The sequence below is a fragment of the Schistocerca piceifrons genome, chromosome 6, assembly GCF_021461385.2.
Source record: "Schistocerca piceifrons isolate TAMUIC-IGC-003096 chromosome 6, iqSchPice1.1, whole genome shotgun sequence".
Lineage (NCBI taxonomy): Eukaryota > Metazoa > Arthropoda > Insecta > Orthoptera > Acrididae > Schistocerca > Schistocerca piceifrons.
In genome coordinates this window covers 478849097-478871793 of record NC_060143.1, presented here as the reverse complement: position 1 = coordinate 478871793, position 22697 = coordinate 478849097, and the positions used below count along the sequence as shown (strand labels likewise).

The window sequence follows — 22697 nt, the reverse complement described above, 5'->3', positions numbered from 1 at the left end:
TGGAAACCTCGAATACAGACGTATGACACAGGTGACACCGAATCACCTGACAACGTTCGAAGTCCGTGAATTCCGCGAAGCGCCCCATTCTGCTCTCTCACAATGTCTAATGACTACTGAGGTCGCTGATATGGGAGTACCTGGAAGCAGGTGGCAGCACAATGCACCTAACATGCAAAACGTATGTTTTGGTGGTTGGCCGGATACTTTTGATCACGTAGTGTACTCCTTTCTCATCAGTCTCGTTGAGTGATGAGCGCAATATTCTCTGTTTCTCATCTAAAGTGCTAGTATCGTAAGTTTATTTGGAAGCTGTGATAAATACCCTACATTCTTCACGTCGTGCTCCATGAAGGCTGAATTGAATTCATCCGTCCATTAGACTTCTGGCTTATCGAGTGATGGGGCGGGGCTGGATAGGAATTCCGACGAAAGCGGAGGCAGCGCCTCTCGAGAAGGCATGCGCCTTGTAAGTGGCGATCGAGGCATTCCAGGCGAGGAAATTACTGGAAGAATTCTGGGTAATTGACAAACTTCCCTGCACAGGGCGACGCGCGGCTCGGGAGGATTTATCTGAGTGGCAGACACGCAGATTTCGCATGGACACGCAAAGGCTTCTGTCGCGATAAACCTTAGAAGGCTTCGCGGAAACATTTTCGACGATTTTTATTTAAGTCGACTTGGCATTTAACACCCTCTTTCCCCCTCTCCCGCCATAAACCATGGACCTGGCCGTTAGTGGGGAGACTTCCATGCTTCAGCGAGACAGATAGCCGTACCGTAGGTGCTACCACAACGGAGGGGCATCTGTTGAGAGCCCACACATACGTGTGGTTCCTGAAGAGGGACAGCTGCCTTTTGAGTGTATGCAGGGGCACGGATGACTGACTGACCTGGTCATGTAATATCAACAAAAAAGGCCTTGTTGTGCTGGAACTGCGAACGGCTGAAAGCAATGGGAATCTACGGCCGTAATTTATTCCGAGGACATGCATCTCTGGTTAAATGATGATGGTGTCTTCTTGGGTAAAATGTTCCGCAGATCCCAATTCTTATCTCCGGGCGGGGACTATTCAGGAGAATGCCGTCATCAGGAGAAACAAGGCTGGCGTTCTACGGATCGGAGCGTGGAATGATAGATGCCCTAATCGGGAAGGTAGGTTGGAGTTAGATATAGTGGGGACCAGTGAAGTTCTGTGGTAGGAGGAACAGGACTAACGGTCAGGTGAAAACATTATCGTAGCAAAGAAGGACACGAAGCACACGTCTACCACAGTAGTACAAGTCTTTATGCCAACTGTGTCTGCAGATAATGAAGAGATTGAAGAAATGTATCATTAAATAAAAGAAATTATTAAGATAGTTAAAGGAGATGAAAATTTGTAACAGGGAACTGGATTTAGATAGTACGAAAGCGAATGCTAGGTGAATATGGACTGGGGGGAAAGGAATGAATGAGGAAGCGGCCTGGTAGTATTTTACTCGGAGCATAATTTAATCATTGATAGAACTTTGTTTAAGAATCATGGAAGAAGACTGTATACGTGAATGAGACGTAGAGACATCGGAAGGTATCAGATTCTTTATATAATGGAAAGACAGAGGTCTAGGAAGCAGGTTTTAAATTGTAAGATATTTCCAGGGACAGATGTGGACTCTGACCACAATTTATTGGTTATGAACTGTAGATTAAAACTGACGAAATTAAGCAGGTGGGACCTGCATAAGTTGAAAGAACCAGAGATTGTTGACAGATTCAGGGGGAGCATTAGGCAACGGTTGACTAGAAAAGGGCAAAGGTATACAGTGGAAGATGAATGGATAGCTTTAAAACATGAAATAATGAAGGCAGCAGAGGATCAAATACGTAAAAAGACAAGGTCTAGTAGACATCCTTGAATAACACAAGAGAGATTGAATTTCGTTGACGAAAGGAGAAAATTTATATATTCTGTAAATGAAGCGGGCGAAAGGGAGACTGATACAAAGTACAAAATTGCTAAGCAAGAGTAGCTAGAGGACAAATATAATGATTTAGAAACATATTTCACTAGGGGAAAGATAGCTAATACCTATAGGAAAAGAGAAACAGCTGTATGAAAAAAAAAGAGCTCAGATGGTAAACCAGCCCTGAGCAAATAAGGGAAAGCTGAAAGTGGAAGGAGTACATACAGGGTCTATACAAGTCAAAAGAACTTGAAAAACATATTGTAGAAAGTTAAGTGCAAGTACATGAAGATGAGATAGGACATCTAATAGTGCAATAAGAATTTGATAAAGCTCTCAAAGATTTTCGTCGAAAAAAGGCTCCAACAACAGACGATATTCCGTCAGACTTACTGACAGTCTTGGGACAGCCAACCATTACAAAACTCTATCATCTGCTGCGGAAGATGTATGAGAAAAGCGAAATACCCTCAGACTTCAAGAGGAATATAATAATTCCAATTCCAAAGAAAGCAGGTGCCGACAGGTGCGAAAATTACCGAACTATCAGCTTAATAAGTCATGATTGCAAAATATTAATGCGAATTCTTTACAGAAAACTGGAAAAACTGGTAGAAGCCTACCTCGAGGAACATCCGTTTGGATTCCAGAGAAATGTAGGAACATACGAGACAATCCTGAGCCTACGAGTTACCTTATAACATAGTTTAAGGAAAGGCAAACCTACATTTATAGTATTTATAGACAGAGAAAGCTTTTGACAGTGTTGACTGGAATACTCTGCGAAATTCTGAACGTAGCGGAGATAAAATACCGAGAACGAAAGGCTACTTGCAGTTTGTACAGAAATCAGGCGACAGAGGAGTCGAGGGGTTTGAAAAGGTGACAATGGTTGAAAAGGAAGGGAGACAGTGTTGTCGCCTATCTCCGACATTTACACTGAACAAACAACAAGGAAACCAAAGTAAAATTTGGAGTAGGAATTAAAATTCAGGGAGAAGAAATAAGAACTTTGAGGTTAGCCGATGACCTTGTAGTTCTGTCAGAGACAGCAAAGGACTTGGAAGAGCATTTGAATGGAACGGACAGTGTCTTGAAAGGAGGATATAAGATGACCATCAACAAAAGCAAAGTAATTATAATGGAATGTAGTTAAATTAAATCGAATGATGTTAAGCGAATCAAATTAGGAAATGAGACACTAAAAGTAATAGATTAGTTCTGCTATTTGGACAGCAAAGGTTCAAATTGCTCTGAGCACTATGGGACTTAACTTCTGAGGTCACGAGTCCCCTAGAACTTAGAACTACATAAACCTAACTAACCTAAGGACAGCACACACATCCTTGCCCGATGCAGGATTCGAACCTAGGACCGTAGCGGTCGCGCGGTTCCAAACTGTAGCGCCTAGAACCGCTCGGCCGCGCAGACCGGCTTGGACAGCAAAATAACTGATGATGCCCGAAGTAGAGAGGATACAAAATGTAGACTGGAAATAACAAGAAAAGCATTTCTGAAGAAGAGAAATTTTTTAACATCGAATATAGACTTAAGTGATAGGAAGTTTTTTCTGATGATATTTGTCTGGAGTGAAGGCACGTATTGAATTGAAAAGTGGACGATAAATAGTTAGACAAAAGGAGAATAGAAGCTTTTGAAATGTGTTGCTAGATGAGAACGCTGATCATTGGATGGATTCATCACGTGACTAATGAGGAAGTGTTGGAGGGCAGTGTGGGAGGAGTGGGGGGCGGGGGGGGGGTAAAAGTCGTAAAGGGAGCACAAAAGATGATTATAGTAAGTATATTCAGAAAGATGTAGGTCACAGTAGTTTTTCGGAGCTGAAGAAGCTGGCATCATGGAGAGCTGCAGCAAACCGCTCTTCGGACTGAAGACCACAACAACAAACATTTAACGATTGCCATAGATACCTCCTAACACAAAAACACTTCTTTATGTAGGATTCATAATTTGGTAAGACTCTATGCACCTTATTGAAAACGGCCTTGCTGCAGTGGATACACCGGTTCCCGTCAGATCACCGAAGTTAAGCGCTGTAGGGCGTGGCCGGCACTCGGATGGGTGACCATCCGGACCGCCATGTGCTGTTGCCGTTTTTCGTGATGCCAATTGAGGAGCTACTGGACCGAACAGTAGCGGCTCCGGTCAAAGAAAACCATCTTAACGACCGGGAGAGCGGTGTGCTGACCACACACCCCTCCTATCCGCATCCTCAACTAAGGATGACACGGCGGTCGGATGGTCCCGGTGGGCCACTTGTGGCCTGAAGACGGAGTGCTTTGCACCTTATTTACTTTGTAGCATCGGGGACAAAGGAAATAACTCCATTTTACGTGCGTAGAACTGAGGCGACTCAAAGTTGCGAGGGTCGCCGACTGCTTCTCTGCAAACATTTATAGCAGCGGTGTTAAACTGTAACAGTACTATTGCTTTTCAGTTTCTGATTTGTTATTATCAAAAGAATGCCAGTTCAGAGTTAGGCGAAATAGTTTGTTCACTGTGAGTGTTTAAAGAAAAAAAAACGGATATTTCACATGATGGTTTCAACTGCAATGTTTTTCACGATTTATCTAGGAGTCTATACTAGCAACAAAGCCTGTAATCGGTTCGCTCAGTTTTGGTCACCAAATATTTTACGAAGAGAGTGTCTGATACTGCTCTGCAGAATGATGTCGAGGTTGTGCTTCCGCCAGCGATGAATTTCATGGAAGTCGACCCAAAATGTATCTGGGTTCCGCAAGATGTCACTGTTGTCTGCAGCATCAGAGAATGAGTAGGTTACTTATCATGAGATCAGCGCATCATTAAGCGTATTCAGCCCTGCAATCCATTCGATTTTGCATTAGCATTTAGCCATGAAAAAGGCAGAATCTGCATAGTTGCCCCGAAATATGAAAAATAGGCTCGTGTCAACTGATGTAAGATAATTCTCAATCAGTTCTATTGAGGAAGTACAAAATCCGTAAATAACATCGTAGCATGACTCACAAGTACTCGAAATTAGGCAAACTAAGCCTCGCATCATTCCGTACAATCTCAATGTCAGCTGTCACAAAGGACGCCAAATACTTTTCTATTTGACTGAGGATGTACATGATTAATACAATGTGGCGGACCGGGGCTGGAAACTGGGAGCTTTGCCCTTCGCGGACAAGTGCTCTACAGAGTTTTATACCAAGTCCTTTGGTGAACCGAAATTAGATGAACGTAATGGTTTTACATATGATGATTATAGAACTATATGAAAAAAAAACGTAAATTAGTTACGAACTACGGCATGCACAAAACTTTATTCAACATGCAAACGTCACCACAGGTATTCGGATTTAGGTTACAACATTGTCGATATGCCTGCCATCAATGGCGATGATGTGGCGCAGACGAATAGTGAAATTCTGCAGAACCCGCTGAAGCGTCGGAACATTTATGCTGTCGATGACGTTCTGGCTGTTTTCAGCTCAGCAATGGTTATGGGTTATTGCTGTACATCTTATCTTTAATATATCCCCACAAAAAGGAGCAGCATGCGTTCGGGTTCGGAGAATATGACGGCCAATAGAATCACGCCATTGGCCTTTGGGTAACCCAGATCCAGAATGCGGCCCCTATGTGCTCTACAGGACATCCAACACTCTCCTGCTTCTATGGGTTCGAGCTCCACCTTGCATGAACCACATCTTGTCGAAATCAGTGTCACCTTGGATAATGGGGATGAAATCATCTTTCAAAACCTTCACGCACTGTTCGGTAGCCACCGTGCCATCGTGGAATATGGCACCGATCACCGCAACAGTCTCCCGTTGAGGGTGAAGAGACTTTTCGACCGCGAAATGCGGATTCTCAGTCCCTCAAATGCACCAATTTCGCTTATTGACGAACCCATCCAAATGAAAGTGGGCTTCGTCGCTAAACCAATCCATGCGGATGTGTATACTAATTTTCATCACGCCCGCGGCCAACTGTGCAGTTTGAACGTCCCAATGTAAACCGTTCAGAAGTTATGACGATTTTATTTCGTAAAGTTTACCAGTACACCCCTTAAATTATTTACTCCAAGCAATGAATTTATAATAATAATAATAATAATAATAATAATAATAATAGTGATAATGATAAAAAGTCCGACTATAATACTCAACATTTTGTATCCGAGTGAACATAGTATTTTATGCGACATGAAATGTTTTTAGTTCTCCTTGGAGAACGTTTTCATTTCGTGAGGCTATACAGTATTTGACTTCCTTTAGATGTAAATTAGAGGAGTTAATACGCAGAATTGAGGTAACCCAAACAGCACTCACGACCCTCACTGACAGCTTCACTTTCGCCAGTTCCTCAAATCATGCCTACCGAAGTTTACAGAGGTTCTGTTGCACACCATCCGCAACTAGGCATTCGTGGAATATAAATAATATGGAGCTGTAGCTTAGCCGCAGCCTGGGGGATTGTTTCCCGAACGAGCTTTCACTCTCTGGCGGAGTGTACGCTGATTTCCTTCCTGAAAGGCATATAGGAGAACTTCTGTGGAGCTTGGGAAGCAGGAGATGAGGAACTGGTGGAAGTGAAGCCGATCGTGAGTAGCGGTTCGGTAACTCAATTAGTCTGCCTTCCGGCAGTACTACGGTACGGACAAGTGACTGTGTTCCGCAGAGAGGGACAGTTAGCTGTTGTTTGAGTTTAACGTGGCCGTAGCCGAGTGCAGTCGTTTAGCTGACGATACACAATGGAACAGAACTACCGGAAATTGACAATGCGATTCACTTTTCGCCCCGATTTCGATCGTCCCAAGACACCCGATGTCAAACGCTTTCTACACGACAAAGCGAAGATATCGCTGAACGGCATCATAGGGCTCAATCTGTCCACATTCAGTATTATTGCACATGTGAAAATGATTGGCGACGTGGCACGCGACAAAATTGTATGAGAGTCCCCACTGTGGACTACGCTTCTGTCGAGCACGTGGGAGTCATCACTACTTACCATGCTTGCCTCGGCATCACAATGATCAGAGTCTTCGAACTACTTTTCGAGCTCCCTACTGACATTGTGACCGAGGTCCTCTGACCCTACGGTGCAATCAAAGAACACGCTGCAGAAAAGTGGGCGTTATTCAGGAAATCTCCTGTCGTAAACAGTGTTCTGCAAGTTAGCTTCGGACTTCGGAGCCATGTACCCTCCTACGTCCGGATCGGAGGTTGCAGGGTCATAATTTTGTATGATCGTCAACCACGCACATGCTCTGGTTGAGGGAAAAAGGGCCATCTACGGTCAGAATGAGTTCAGCGACTTGCTGCACAGCTTCCTCTTGGACATTCCAACCAAACGACCAGGACAACCCTGTCGATGGCGTATGTGGTGGCACTCACTGCGACGACGACAACTCCGTGTCCGTTGCATGACCTCCTCGAACAGCGCTGTACGTCTCCTACCGTTGTTGTAATCACTAGTAACGGGGAGGCCACCTTATGTCGCTTCCCCGACCCACAATGGAAGTAATGACTCCATCCCATGGTCACTCGAAGCATTTATTGAGCATACGGTGGCTTTCGAGTCCAGACATCGCATTTCGTTGCCGTCCTAGTATGCAGAAGGACTCGTTCATAAACAATAATCACCAACCGGAAGACACTCACACCACGATGACAACCGACGGCGACAGCGACGGAAAGCATTGCGCAACGGTTACATTGGCATCACTGAATACTGTGGATATTCCCCCGTCGGATGCGTGGATTGAAACTACAGATTCTTCGCATTCGTCGAAAGATCCTCCTCCCTTCAGAGATGACCATATGGATACAGTACAGTTCCCAGACGTAGGTGCTTGGGACCACGACGCCGAGGACGAGCCGGCACCTGAACCAAAGATGCTACCACCATGCTGTACTGATACCCAGCAGAACGTCTATCCAAATTATGGGGCAAGTGGTGATGACGTCCGTGGACACTACCTTCCACCGCTTCTGACGATGGCAGAAGCGCTCCGAATACGCCACACATACAAGTTCGCAGTGCTCAATACCAATGTGGTCAGCAACACAGCGAAGTTGCGACTCCTTCGGGACATGCTCAGGGCGTCAGAAGTTGGCGCTGCCAGTCTATAAAAGGTGTGTCTTGCTACCATTCCCACTCTTTATGGATTCATCAGTTCGCAATGCAGTGTGGCCCTCTACGCCTGGGGAGGTATCCTGGTCACAGATGTAGTTGTTTTCCTGTCCAGACAGTGTATGGCTCTCACATTATTTGATACATAGGTCACCAATTTATACCCCCCATCAGGATCGACACATCAACGTCAACGAACTACGTTCTATACAAAAAAAAGCACCATTATTTGCGGGGTTATATGACCGTCACGTCGTAGGAGGCGAGTTCAACTGTGTCCTGCATCCGAAAGACCAGACTCCTGGTTATTCGACATGTCCAGCCTTACGTACATTGGTGGATGAGTTTCATCTCATTGATGCATGGGAGATCACACACGGTGACACCTCTGGTTATATCCAACAGACAAGCCTTTCAGCAGGCCATCTCGATCGGATTTATGTTCCTGGAACCCTCAGGTGGGTGTGTCCTCCGCAGAAATAGGGCCTCTCGCATTTTCCTACCGTTACCGTTTCATCTGCTCTTTACTCCTGCCGCGAAATCCGTTTGGTGCGGTCAAGGTCCTTAGAAGCTCAATACCTCTCTTCTTCATGACCCAATTTGTCAATAACGCATCGCCGTTACATGACCATCCTACGAACAACGTCTTCCTAGGAATACATCGACGCTACAGTGGGGGATGACTTGTGCAAGGCCAGAGACAAAGAGGGAGTTCGTCCATTGTGGCAGAGATGCAGCGCCGTGACAATGGGATACTACGCACGGTTATTACATCGTCTTACACGAACCTGATGTCCTACCATTGTCGACAGATGTCCATCGCGAACGCCAACATGTCAAAGTTCTGTCCCTTCAACGCAACAACCTGAGAGGCGTGGTGGTGCGGTCTCACTAAGAGGAGCCTCCATCCATGTTTCGTGTCACATCCGACCTCTGTCGCTTCGACGTTCCCTCGTCCCCGCCCTTACAATTCAGACTAAAAACCGTGTCAACACTCAATCAGTGGTCGTCTCAGCCTTCTATGATCATTACCAACGTTTCTACGATGAATAACAGGCGGAATCAGCGGGTTGCGACGAAGTTCTCCAACTCCTCAACCACACTCTTAACAACATGGAGGCGACATCCTTGGTAATGGCGATCACAGCAGACGAGGTGGTGGTCGCGATCTCCAAACATGTGCTGAACAAATACCCAGGCCCCGACGGCCTCGCGGTTGAATTTTATCGGATCTTCAGTGCGTCGATGCTTCCACGTTGAAACGAGATGTTCCAGGAGTTTTTCAATCCTTGCTTCCCCATACCACAAGACATTGTCAACGGTAGTGCCCAAACCGACAGCTGGAACGCACATCACCAAATTCCAGCCCCTCACATTACTCAACGTGGATTATAAAATTTACGCACGTCTCTTGGTGGCATACGTGTGTGCAGTGTTACCTGAAGTACCTTCACCAAAACAAACATCGCGAGGTGGTGGTGTCACCTTCAGACGCCCACAAGGTGACTGCAGGACCTTACTGAACTGGCTGCGTGCTTCCGCCTCCATGTAGCACCGGTGTCGACAGATGTCGGCAGCGTCAACAACCGATCCGCCACCATTATCTCCTCTTGTAGGCGGTAAGCATGGTGCTCACCCCACCAATCATAGACGCCATTCGCAAGTTAATTTGCAATGCCACGACATGTTGGAGGTGAAGAGACAATTGGCTGGACCAATCCCTGTCTGACGTTCAGTCAAGTACGGTGGCCCTCTGTCCACTATTTTGTACATGATCGCCCTCGAGCCTCTCATCAAAGGCCTCCTACCTTGTCTTACAGGACTTACATTTTGCATTCAAATGTTCTGTTGCCAGGCCTATGGGGACTAAATCCTGCTTCTTGCACTCTCGCCCACAGAAATGCGCAATGCGACAGCATGGATGCACTCATCGGGTAGTCACAACTTTACCAAATCCATAATAATGAAAACTAGACATGGACTACAAGACGAGAGACTACTGTCGTTGCCCATTAGGAGAACGCTCCGTTACCTGTATATCTACTTTACTAGCTTCACCCAGCGTACTGCAGCTAAAACACATGGTCGATTGCTGCAGTCCTTCTGTTACCACATATGCTATAACCTGCTGCACATCCCGAAACCACTACATAGTGACTTACGTCAACACATACGTGACGGGTAAGTTGGTCCATACTGCCCCCTCTAACATTCAAGCTGGGACGTCAACCCCAACAGGTCCCTGGATACTTTGTTTCGGCTGGCAGCATCTTGAAAATTCTATTCGAGGCCCTCATCCTGCCTGCTACAAAGGTGGCCTCAGTCACGTCCATGTTTGGGCCAGAGCCACTGCGCCGTGTATACACACCATGTTGAGGCATCATCGGGAACCTTCACTATCCCTTACACAATGCATCTTGAAAATCCTCATGATGGACTCACCAGCCCCACCAGTCATCGTGGCGCACATTGCTCCAGAGTTATCTGACATATCCAACTACTTTGTCGAACTTAATTTTGTACAGGTCGCTCTTCCAACAACCCGCCCAACGTGGGCGAAGGATTTTCGTAAGTTGTTGCTGATGCACACCCCCCCCCCCCCCCCCAAAACGCGTTGAAGACACAACGCCCCTATGTTCAATAGTCGACGATGTGGAAGACTGTCCACGCACCTTTCCTTCTGTCTGACATCAAGACGCCTTGGTACTACATTGCCAATGATAAGTTTCCCCGAAACCAACGACTACACTGTACTGGCCAGGCTCCATCGCCACTTTATAGAAATTGTCTTTGAGAGGACACTGACGAGCACCAGCTTACAAGCACTGCGAAATGGAATGTCTGGTTCCTAATACAATGTATATTGGCCTGCCGCGCGGGATTAGCCGAGCGGTCTCATGGCGCTGCAGTCATGGACTGTGCGGCTGGTCCCGTCGGAGGTTCGAGTCCTCCCTCGGGCATGGGTGTGTGTGTTTGTCCTTAGGATAATTTAGTTAGGTAGTGTGTAAGCTTAGGGACTGATGACCTTGGCAGTTAAGTCCCATAAGATTTCACGCACATTCGAACATTTTTATATTGGTCTGCTACCTCCGCGCCCCGCCAGAAATGGTAAACCGAAATCTTCTGTTTCTCCTACACGCTTCTCATTTTCCCCCATCTAAGCACCCCGTTTCCTCGTTTTACGTTGTTCAGAGATCAAGCAATCGCCTACCTTTTCCATGACCACCCCACTCCACGTTAGATTTTTTGTGCCATATATTGGAAGCTCGAACGTTTCCCGACATATCGCCGTACATTTGCCAACAATTCGCAGCGTGATCTAGATCAATTCTGCCCCTTCCCCTGTAGTTGGAGAGTACCAAACATCTTGCGTTTTGGCAGGTGTGCTATGTATATCATTCTCCAATGGTGCGGCACACATACATGTTCACGCTGACGACCCGAATGTGCGCAGGGGAAATCGCACGTCTGAATGGTAATTTCTTTATATACCTTTTCCTGAATTTAAATTTTAGTTCCTCTGTTTGTCTGCCCGTGATGTTGCGGGCTCACCATATGGCTACTCCCCCCCCCCCCCCCCCCCCCGCCCTTCCTAGTAATGGCCTGATAAGCTGACCAGCTATTGTCTCGTTGATATACATTTTTTAAAAAAAGACACAGAAAAATTAACTAAAATAAATGTAATGAAAAGGGGGGGAGGGTGCGGTGTTGACGTTGCCGCCAGGCCTCGGACTGCACCCCTTGCCACCTTCGTCCTCCTGTCCTCCCGGGCACGTCTCATTTTTTGAGATCAGGTAAAAGAAAGTTGGTAGAGCACTTGCCAGCGATAACGAACAGTCCGAGGTTCGAGCCCTCGTCCGGCACACAGTTTCAATCTGACAGCAAGTTTCAAATCAGGACGTAATATGCACCAGAGATAAAACTCATTCTCGAAATATATTTACTGTATCATTGCCCGTATTGCCTTGCAACTGTTCTCTTTTCCACATGTGAAATAGAAAAAGCTTGGCTTGTGTGTTTCATTCCCTCAAGGAGCCGATGAAACCTTCGGAAACTGTGCTTTTGCTGTACTAACTCCAGGGTGGAAAAAATGCTTCCACTGGTTCCATGTCATGCACAAGTTTACAAAATATACAGTACTTGTTTTTGTAAAAACGTAGGAGGCGGCCCTCGAGTGTATCTCAACTTTTATTTTTTAGACTGAATTCACCATCATATTTACATATTTTTCCATAATTTGTCTATCATCGATAGTCTCTATCTTCCTGCACACATTTTTCTTACCGTTCTCTGAGTCATGTAATTCCCTTCCTGTAGCTGTACATTCCGGCTACCCGAAGACACTGGCATGGAGCTTATTGTCCTCCTCTCCCCCACCCTCTCTCTCTCTCTCTCTCTCTCTCTCTCTCTCACTCTCTCTCTCTTTCTAGCTTGGCGTTGCCCTCACAGCTGTTTTTCCGCGTAATGAAAAAGACGGTAGTCCGAGGTTGCTAACTCAGGAGTGTAGAGTAAGTGTGTGAGAATTCTCCAACCATCTGTCCTAATTTTTTCCCACAGTGATGTAAGTAGTGTAAAGCCGTACTCTGTCGTGGAACTAGCTGATTCCTCGTGACATTGACGCTACAAATCACGATGATGCACTATAGAGTCTGAGTGAGAGGGCAACTTTTATCCAAGTTGAAAAAAGTTAACCGGAATGCTACTCTACATCCCAGACGACGCCGACCACAAGTTTCTAAATCTGTATCTAAACACATACTCTTCAAGCCACCATACAGATCATGGGCGAGGGTACTTTGGACCACTACTATTCATTTCCATTCCTGTTCCAATCGCAAATGAAGCAATGGAAGAACGACTGTCTATATTATTCCATTTAAGCCCAATTTTTTCTTCAAATGACCGTTCTCTAAACGTACTCAAACGTGTTTCACGAAAGGAACTTTGTCTACTTTCCTGTGTATCCCTTATGACTTCACGGAACATTTCCGTAACAATCACGTATTGATGGATCCAGCCGGTAACACAATCCAAAAAATGTTCAAATGGCTCTAAGCACTATGGGTCTTAACATCTGAGGTCATCAGTCCCCTAGACTTAGAACTACTTAAACCTAACTATCCTAAGGACACCACACACGTCCATGCCCGAGGCAGGATTCGAACCTGCGACCGTAGCAGCAGTGCGGTCCCAGAATGAAGCGCCTAGAACCGCTCGGCTACAACGGCCAGCTAACACAGTCAGAGCACGCCTCTGAATCGCTTCTAAGTCTTTCTTTAATTCGACACGGTGGGCATGCCTATCACTCGAGCAGTACTCGAGAATGTGTTGCACTTGTGTCACTCACATAATCGTCTTTGTAGATGAGCTAAGTTTCCTAAGGTTCTCCCAATATACCGAAATCGGCCATTCGCCTTCCCTATTACCACCTTTATGTGCTCGTTCCATTCCATATCGCTTTCCACCCTTCCACCTAGATACTTAATCGACATGACTGTATCAAGTAAGACACCACATCTACTGTGTTCAGGTATTAAAGCACTGATTTTCTCACTCATCTGCACTTAAAGCGAGGCACCATTCATCAGAGCAAATAGAAATCCTTTCTCAGTCATCCTGTATCCTCCAACAGTCATTCAACGATGACTCTTTCACGGACACTGCAGCATCATCAGAAAACATGCACATCCTTTCGTCAGATCGTTTATGTGTATAGAGAACAAGAGCGATCTTAAGACACTTCCCTGGGCCACTCCTGTCCATTCCCTTGTCGCTGATGAACAGTCGTTGTCCGTGAAAACGTACTGGGTTCTATTACTTAAGAAGTCTTCGAGTCACATATCTGAGAACGTATCCGTATACTTGATTCTTCGTTAACATTCTTCAGTGGGGAATTGTGTCAAACTCATTCCGGCTATCTAGGCGTAATCGACCAGCTTGCTGCCTGTTATCTATGGTCTGCAGGATATCATGCGAGGAAAGAGGAATCTGAGTTTCGCAAAAGCGGTGCTTTCTAAATCCGTGCTGATTTGTGGACAGAATATTGTGTCAAGGAATTGTATGAAATTAGAATCTAGAATACATTCAAGACTTCTTCAGCAAAGCAATGTTAGAGAAAATGGTCTGCGATTTTGCAGGGGTCACCCGTGATATTTTTTTCTGACGCATAGCACTGCCCTTCCTTGCTTTCTTGTTAGTTAATCGAAATGGTGCTTTGCATACTTCAGCGTTTAGTCTCTGATCCCGCAGCCCGCCACAATACTCATAAGAAATCGCCTACTTCTTTTCGGAATATCTGAATCTTGCTTTCGTTGTTAGTTCTTCTCTTAACTTCGCGGCTTTTGGTCAATAAATATGCGTCACACATCGCATAGCTTTTCAGTAACTCAGGCCTTATGTCACTATCTGACTCTGTGATCGGCACGAGAAAAGAAGACAGACATCGGCGTCGTTTTCCACCCCGCCAGTCGGACCCTACGTCTTGTATCAATTATAAAGGCTCCTTTGAAAACAAAAATTAGTTTACTACTACTAGGCTAATTACTGTTTAGCTCAACAGGACCTTTATACTGAAATGTTTCCCACACCACCTTGTATTGTCTATGTGTGAGTAACTGTATGTTCACTGTTGTGGGTAAATACATACAGCGTACACAGGGCTACGTGTAAACTGATAGCGATTACACGCTTCCGCTGTTGTAGAAATCTGCTCCAGCTAATGTAGATACCGTGTTGAGCTGAAAGTGGTAACCAAAGTACGGAGAAATATTCTTCGGGGCTCTGTTGCATAGCAATGAGATTTCTTTCAGTTCTGAGAAATGTCCAGGTACAATCGTGGATTTGAATGATCCATGAAGTGACTTCTGTTTCGAAGAAACCATCGAACTGTTTCACTAGAACTGAACGCTCCCGTCGGAACTGTTCTCAAGCTGGTATTTATTAGTAAATCACGATAGAAGTATACGCTGGTTGTAAAATAACACGTACCTTCCTGAAATGAACAATATTTTATTGTTCTATCAACTGATTTTCTTCCATATACGCACATATTTTACAATGTGAATAAAAAACTCGCAATGGCGTCGATTTTTACATCACAAGAATGGCTCTCTTCTTGTAAAATTACTCTTAACAAGAACAAAAGCTCTATATCCTAAGAATAATTATGTGATGGCTGACCGCCACAGAGTAATAAACAATATCTTTGTCTCTCTCTCTCTCTCTCTCTCTCTCTCCCTCCCGCACTGTCACAGCAAGTTACGCTGCATGATACACCATACAATGCAGTCAAAGGAGTCAAAGGTACTGCTCATACCGTTATTCGGTGGCTGTCTTGTGTCAGAGATAGTCTGACAGAACTGTCAGCTCTATTGCGTCAGAAACTTTTTTATGGACAACATTATTACTGAAACTTACTGCCAGGTTAGAACTGTGTGGCAGACCGGGACTCCAAACCGAAAATTTGCCTTCCAGTGCGACGTTAGAGTCTCGGTCTGGGATACGACTTTAAACTGCCAGTAAGTTTCAAAAGAGCGCTTCACTTCGCTACAGAGTGAAAGATTCATTCTGGAAACATTATTCCTGCCTCAACCAAGTTCTGGTATTAGGCGAGCAACGTAAATGTTTCAAATGACTCTAAGCACTATGGGGCTTAACATCTAAGGTCATCAGTCCCCTAGACTTAGAACTACATAAACCTAACTAACCTAAAGACATCACACACATCCATGCCCGAGGCAGGATTCGAACCTGCGACCGTAGCAGCAGGGGGGTTCCGGACTGAAGCACCTAGAACCGCTCGGCCACAGCGGCCGGCCCGAGCAATGTATTGTAATAATATTTCGAATTCACACCGTACCAGCGTGCATAATTAACAAGGACACCTATGCAAGCATCAGGTCGCCGCATATGCACCTGATGTACAGGAAACAGGTAACTCTGAAAGTCCATTTTCGGGTACTTGTAATATCTCTGAGCCGTGGCGCCATTAAGTTAGTAGACCTGTCAGGCGCCACTAGCTCAAGAGTAGTATCGAATATCCCTTGTGCCAATATCTGTGAGGAAGAGCTGGTATCTGTGGGTTGCCCCCTCAGAAGCTCTTTGCTTGCCAACATATTTACGGGTACGCTGGCCCGAGAGCGGAGTCACCAAGTTTGGGGATTAGCGGTAGCGTCGCGACAAGAGGCGGTCACGAGGTCCGAGCGGCCGAAGCCACGAGCTACACAAGGAGGGCCTGAGCAGAGGAAAGATACCGAGTACTTCACAGGGTCAGCGTCGACTACAGGCAGCAAACCGACGTCCCGTCGGTTGTTGGCAACATTCGTGTCGGACGACCGCTCGTGGCCTGGCTGCCCTCTTCTACCTGGCTGTCACCGGCTCCACTCAGTAACCACCGCGACGCACTGGGGATCCATGGAGCTGCTTGCTGATAAAGGGGAGTAACATGTGAGTTATCTTGTAATAAGTGCTCATACGTAATGTTTTACAATGTTCCTTCAGACCAGCCTTCATAACTGAGAGTCAGTTTAGTTTTTGAGATATTATCAGCCAACTGTCACCAGAGCTTTAGTCAGAATAAGATTGTGAAAAGGGACGGTTTGGGATCCGGTCGCACCTTGGTTGCCGATTGAAGTGATAAGGTTGCTAGCTTTGAAGCAAGCCTTATCATTGTCATAATTGTTTCCTAATTTGTTTAACCTTCAAGCATAGGTGCGCATCTTAACCCCGAACCTTTCGACATACAATGTTCAATTAAAAAAAAAGTCTCCTGTTTGAGTAATTGAAGCACTCTTGTCATCAATATTAATTATGTTTTCATGCGTTGCAGAATGGCTTGAATAAGAGAAACTGTATCGAGCGCGGTACTAAAGACCGCTGTTTCACCCGATAACGGGCGGGCTGGAAGTCCGCGCCCTTGTAATTATTGTTGCGTTGTTCTCGTCTTGATTCCTCCTGCAAAACATGATTCATTTCACGAATTCTTTAATTGTAAAGAAAACAAATTTATGATTAGATATTGTTAAATAAACAGGTTGTGTGAAAAGAAAGTTTCTTTGCTGGGTCCTCCCCTCCACGTTTTCCTTAATACCAATAAATACCACGTCTCAATCTCAACAAACTTGAAGCTCTTGCCTAAGGGATTACTTATCCGTTCTAAACTTTCCTACGCCTTCTTACACACAGAATCACGTTAATTTTGTTTTCGACAAAGTTCAAATGGTTCAAATGGCTCTGAGCACTATGGGACTTAACATCTGAGGTCATCAGTCCCCTAGAACTTAGAACTACTTAAACCTAACTAACCTAAGGACATCACACACATCGGTGCCCGAGGCAGGATTCGAACCTGCGACCGTAGCGGTCGCGCAGTTCCAGACTGAAGCGCCTAGAACCGCTCGGCCACACTGGCCGGCTTCGACAAAGTACCAGACTTTCGCAACAGGTATTACATACTACTTCAGAATGACCAAACAATTTTTTTGGCAGACGTAGCATTAAAATCATTCGCTTGTCTTCCTTCCTGAGAAATGCAATGTATCCCATTCCATCTTCGAGACGACTTAAAGGTAGATTTAGTCCACTTGCGATTAATTAACTGTCTGCCAGTCTTGGGCCCCATCCGTAGTAATTCGAAGTATTGTAGTAGGAAACCAGATAGCACTTGGGTCATAAACGGCGTCGAACAGTAATAATAAATCATAACTGAACACATATTGTAACGTTTATCCGACGGGAATGATGCAACATCTTTCACGCTTTTCCAGAACATATATTTTTTACTTACATCTGGAACAACACACGCAGAATCCAAAATGTCTATGGTACTTAACATTAATTTGTGCTATATCAGTACGAACATCTCTAGTACAAGGTTTTGAACACCCCAACAATATCACAGTAATACTTATAGTAATTAAACCAAGCCTTCCGAAGAGTGTGAACTACACACATCATAAAATTTTTATAGTCACTGCAAGGAAACATTATCTAAATAAGCTAGGAATATTGTTTATTACACTTCGATATACTACTAGCAACCGTGAGTGCAAACAATTTTTACATATATCGGGAATCTGACATAGGACGCTAATGGTTTATACATTAGTCTTTAGCATATTCTACATGCTTCTGGTAGGTATACAGTGGTTGGAGAAACGGTGGAAACCCCGCGAGAAATGGATGCATGTATATAAGTGCGGACGCTAGGCATTCATGGAGGCAGCCATGTAGCATTTGACCACAATGTCTTCACTACGTTGCAAGAGTCCGTCGCGGTCAGAACAGGGTGCGTGTAGTAGCCTGCGCTTTATGCCGGAGCTAAGTGAATTCGAACGTAGGTGAAACATTGGTGCCCGTAAGGTGGGTGCCTTCGTAACCAAGGTAGGCGAAGTGTTTGGTGTTAAAAGAACGTATCGAGCACTTATATCGCATACGGGTGAAGCGGGAAAACATCAGCCACTAATTCAAAACGCGGAGGAAAATGTGTTTTGAGTAACTGTGACGGACGTTCATTGGAAAAGTTCGTGACTAAAAGTAAGACGAAGACAGCTGCAAAAGTCACTACATAATTAAACGTCGCACTCACGAATCCTGTCAGCACCAAAACAACACGAAAGGAGTTCCAGAAACAAGGAACTGCAGAGTGAGCTGGAATTCTGAAGGCTCTGATCAGAGACGCAAATCTCCGTAACAGGGACACGTGGTGCTCAAACCATAAAACCTAGGCTACTTAGCAATGGGAGAATGTCGTTTTGCTGGATGAGTCATTTGACATTGTTACCAGCTTGCTGACGGATGTACACAGAAGAGTCAACTAAATTGATACACATGCTTAATATCGTGTAGGGCCTCCTTGAACACGCAGAAGTGACACAAGATGACATGGCATCGACTCGACTAATGTGTGAAGTAGTGCTGGAGGCGACTGACACCATGAATGCTGTAGGGCTGTCAATAAGAGTACGAGGGGGTGGAGATCTCTTCTGAACATCACGTTGCAAAGCAAGAGAGATATGATCAATAATGTTCCTGTCTGGGGATTTGGTGGCCAGCGGAAGTGTTTAAACTCAGAAGAGTGTTCCTGGAGCCAATCTGTAGCATTTCTGGACGTGTGGGGTGTGCATTGCCCCGCTGGAATCGCCCAAGTCCGTCGGAAAGCACAGTGGTCGTGAATGGATGCAGATGATCAGACAGTATTCTTACGTACGTGTCACCTTTCAGAGTCGGGTCTAGACGTATCAGGAGTCCCATACCACTCCAACTGCGCACGCCCCACACCATTACAGAGCCTCCAACAGCTGAAACAGTCCCCTGCGGACATTCAGGATCCATGGATTCATCAGGTTGTCTACATACCCGTACACATTCATCGGCTCGACACAATTTGCAACGAGATTAGTCCGACCAGGCAACATGTTTCCAGTTGTCAACAGTCCAATGTCGATATTAACGGGCCCAGGCGACGCGTAAAGCTTTGTGTCGTGTTGTTATCAAGGATACATAAGTGTGCCTTCGGCTTCGAAAGCCCATATCGATAATGTTTCGCTGAATGGCCCGCACGCTGACATTTGTTGATGGCCTAGCACTGACCTCAGCAGAAATTTGTGGGAGGATTGCGCTTCTGTCATGTTGAACGATTCTCTTCAGTCGTCGTTGGTCCCGATTTTGCATGATCTGTTTCCGGCCGCAGCAACGTCGGACATTTGGCGTTTTACTGGATTCACGGTACATTCGTGAAAAGGTCGTACGAGAAAATCTCTACTTCATTGCTACCTCGGAGATGCTGTGTTCCATCGGTCGGGCGCCGACTCTAACACTACGTTCAAACTCACTTAAATCTTGATAACCTGCCATTGTAGCAGCAGTAACTTGTCTAACAACTGCGCCAGACACTTGTTGCCTTAAATAGGCGTTTCCGACCGCAGCACCGTATTCTGCCTGTTTACAAGTCTCTGTATTTGAATATGCATGTTTAGCGCTTCAGTGTAAGTCCCAAGAATGAAGTATGGCGAGAGTTAGGCGAGAATTCGAACTGCGATATCGTGACATTCCATGGGCCCGCCCCATGGATCACCAGCAAGGTCGCACAACCGGCAAGTGTTATGTGATCAATCTGGCTGACCAGGTTCATCTCACGGAATAGTGTTCTTCGTCCAGTGGTAATGCTGTGTTCTGAGACCCTGTTGACACAACTCACATAGTCCAGGAATGATTTTGTGAGACCGCTTGGGAATTAAGTGCCGCTTTTGTCCAGGCCACCACAGTCAACAGATCTCAATGTTATTGAGCATTGGTGGTGTACTTTGGAGACATTGGTACGTGATCGCTATCCTCCTCCATCCTCGTTGGCTGATCTTACCACTATATTGCAGCAAAGATGACGTAAGATTACCTTGAAAATCATAAAGGACCTCTATGCTTTTCAAGGGAATCTTACGCCATTATTGCTGCAACATTCCTACACGATTGCCATCTAGCGGGATTGTTATACCGTATTAGGAATGGCCATGTGTTCTTATGGTTTTTCCATACTTTTGTCCTCCTCCTCTGCATACTGTGTCGTATTTCTCAATAAATTTTTTGGCCCACATTACATTAAAATTATTGGATCGTCCACGTATAGGAAGAGCGCAACTCATTCCATTCCCTCTTCGAGATGACCTGAAGGTGGAATTAATTCACATGCAAAAGAAACGATTAATAAAGCTACTATTTTCAGGTCTTGTATCCGCCCATAGTAATTGGAAGGAAAGTAGTCAACGCTTTTTGCGTATGTGGTAATGAACAATAATTAACAGTCTAAATTGGAAACACGTCAGTACCCATATCCCAAGAGACTAATGTTGAAACTTTCACGTGAGCAATGAATTTTTAGAACAGGGCTTCCTTTGTGCATAACTGGAATTGATATTAGACACGACGTCCAAAAAAACTGTTGTAATCAAAAATTTAAAATCAGTCTTGTTTTTCTGGCCATTTGTAAAAGCAACAATAAAAGAGCAGCAAAACGCATACGAATAATATAAATACGATTCGTCTGTAAGAGGCAAAGGAGACGATTCCTATAAATGCGGCAGACAAACTAGTTAAACTTAACGTAATATTTTTCGTGAAAGAACTACGTCACAAGGCCAACCTAGCAGAGAAACAAGTTTGCTTTTTTTGAAAACCCGTATGTGTTTTCAGCAGTCTCTCATGTCTCTTTGTTTCAATTTCCAACACACGCGCCGCGAGACCAGTAAAGGGCGTTTGTGAGCAGAATTTTTTTCTCCGCAGCCAGACGTACCCGCAGCACCTGTACATATGCCCTTCATTACATTCGTCGCACGTGGGCAGCACCTGTTTCCGCTAGACTGACGCAGCATTTTATTCGGTCACGGTGGCTCTAACCGCTATTCCTAACATTTTCTTTGCGTAGTGCACAACTGTTCTTCATTCATCTTACTGAGAAGTCGCTGTTATAAATTTCCCGTTATTACGAATCATATTTCGTTGGCTTCCGCAAAATATGTTTTTTTCTTTTTCTTATTCTTTTCTCAAACATCTTTCGACACATTTATGTCATATTAAGTGAATATCTTTTTCTTGGAAGTACTACATTAATTTTAAAGACGATTTTGTACAGTTTCAAACGCTACCATGCGTCAGAAACTGGGTGAGCCGTCTTGGCCCTTGTTTGTCCGTTAGTGTGACTAAATACAGCTCTTAGCTTACTGACAGAACAAGTCACATACAACTTTATGTGAATGACTGCAGCAATAAACATTTAGACATCTTGCTTTCACGTGTGTTACTGTTTGACAGCATGTCACGATTCTCGCTATAATGTGCATCTACTGGTATGTCTTTTGGATTCTACTTACGCAATGCTTCCTACACGTTTCTCCATTTCACTCTCTCACCGAATCGCAAGCTATCATACTCAAAACGAAATTCAGAAAATAACATTCGGACGTTTTTTAGTTCTAGAGGTCATCGTCAATTTCTATTTCTTTACATTTCTACCAAAGTCCTCATCAACCTGGTAATTATCGCTTCCTTAGGAAGACAAAATACATTCCTTATTTTCTGTTCCTTTTTCCTGTTCGTAATTCATCGCCCTGCAAAGCCATATTGTCTTTTTTTAAAATGAGAATTACCTTCACATATTCCTTCCACTTTATGTCCTTTTTATGCCTTATTTTTCCACTAGAATTTAAATATCCTTCTGCAGCAGAGCATTCCAGATAGCTTTTGCTTACGTTGTTCCTGGTTCCAACTTGACTATGTTTCGTTTTCACTCATTTTCAAGTGCACAAAAAGTTCAGTTTTAACAAAGATCACGTTTACTACAGTCTATCCAGTACGAGATTTCTATGGTTGAAGAGAACCGTAAACGATACATTACTATTGGTAAATTAATGATTTGTGGGTTCACTACATGTTTTAGAGACTGACGACTTTATCTTCCGATTAAAAATTATGTAAATACTGCTTCTGAGTTTACGTCTTCTGACTTGTATTGGTGCTGCTAACTTTCCATAAAAATGAATTAACCTCATTTTCAACTTAAAAATGAAATCATGAGCCATTGGAGGTGTAGTGTAATTGTTTACCAGTGACAGACAGAGGAAAAAAATAAG

General features: G+C 44.7%; 1 protein-coding gene and 1 pseudogene across 1 annotated transcript in view; one reads left to right on the top strand and one right to left on the bottom strand.

Annotated features, from left to right (window-relative positions):
• Positions 1-22697, bottom strand: part of LOC124802722 — a 544884-nt gene that overhangs the window by 73129 nt on the left and 449058 nt on the right. The gene's annotated exons all lie outside the window — the stretch shown is intronic.
• LOC124803867 lies at positions 3944-4061 on the top strand (annotated as a pseudogene).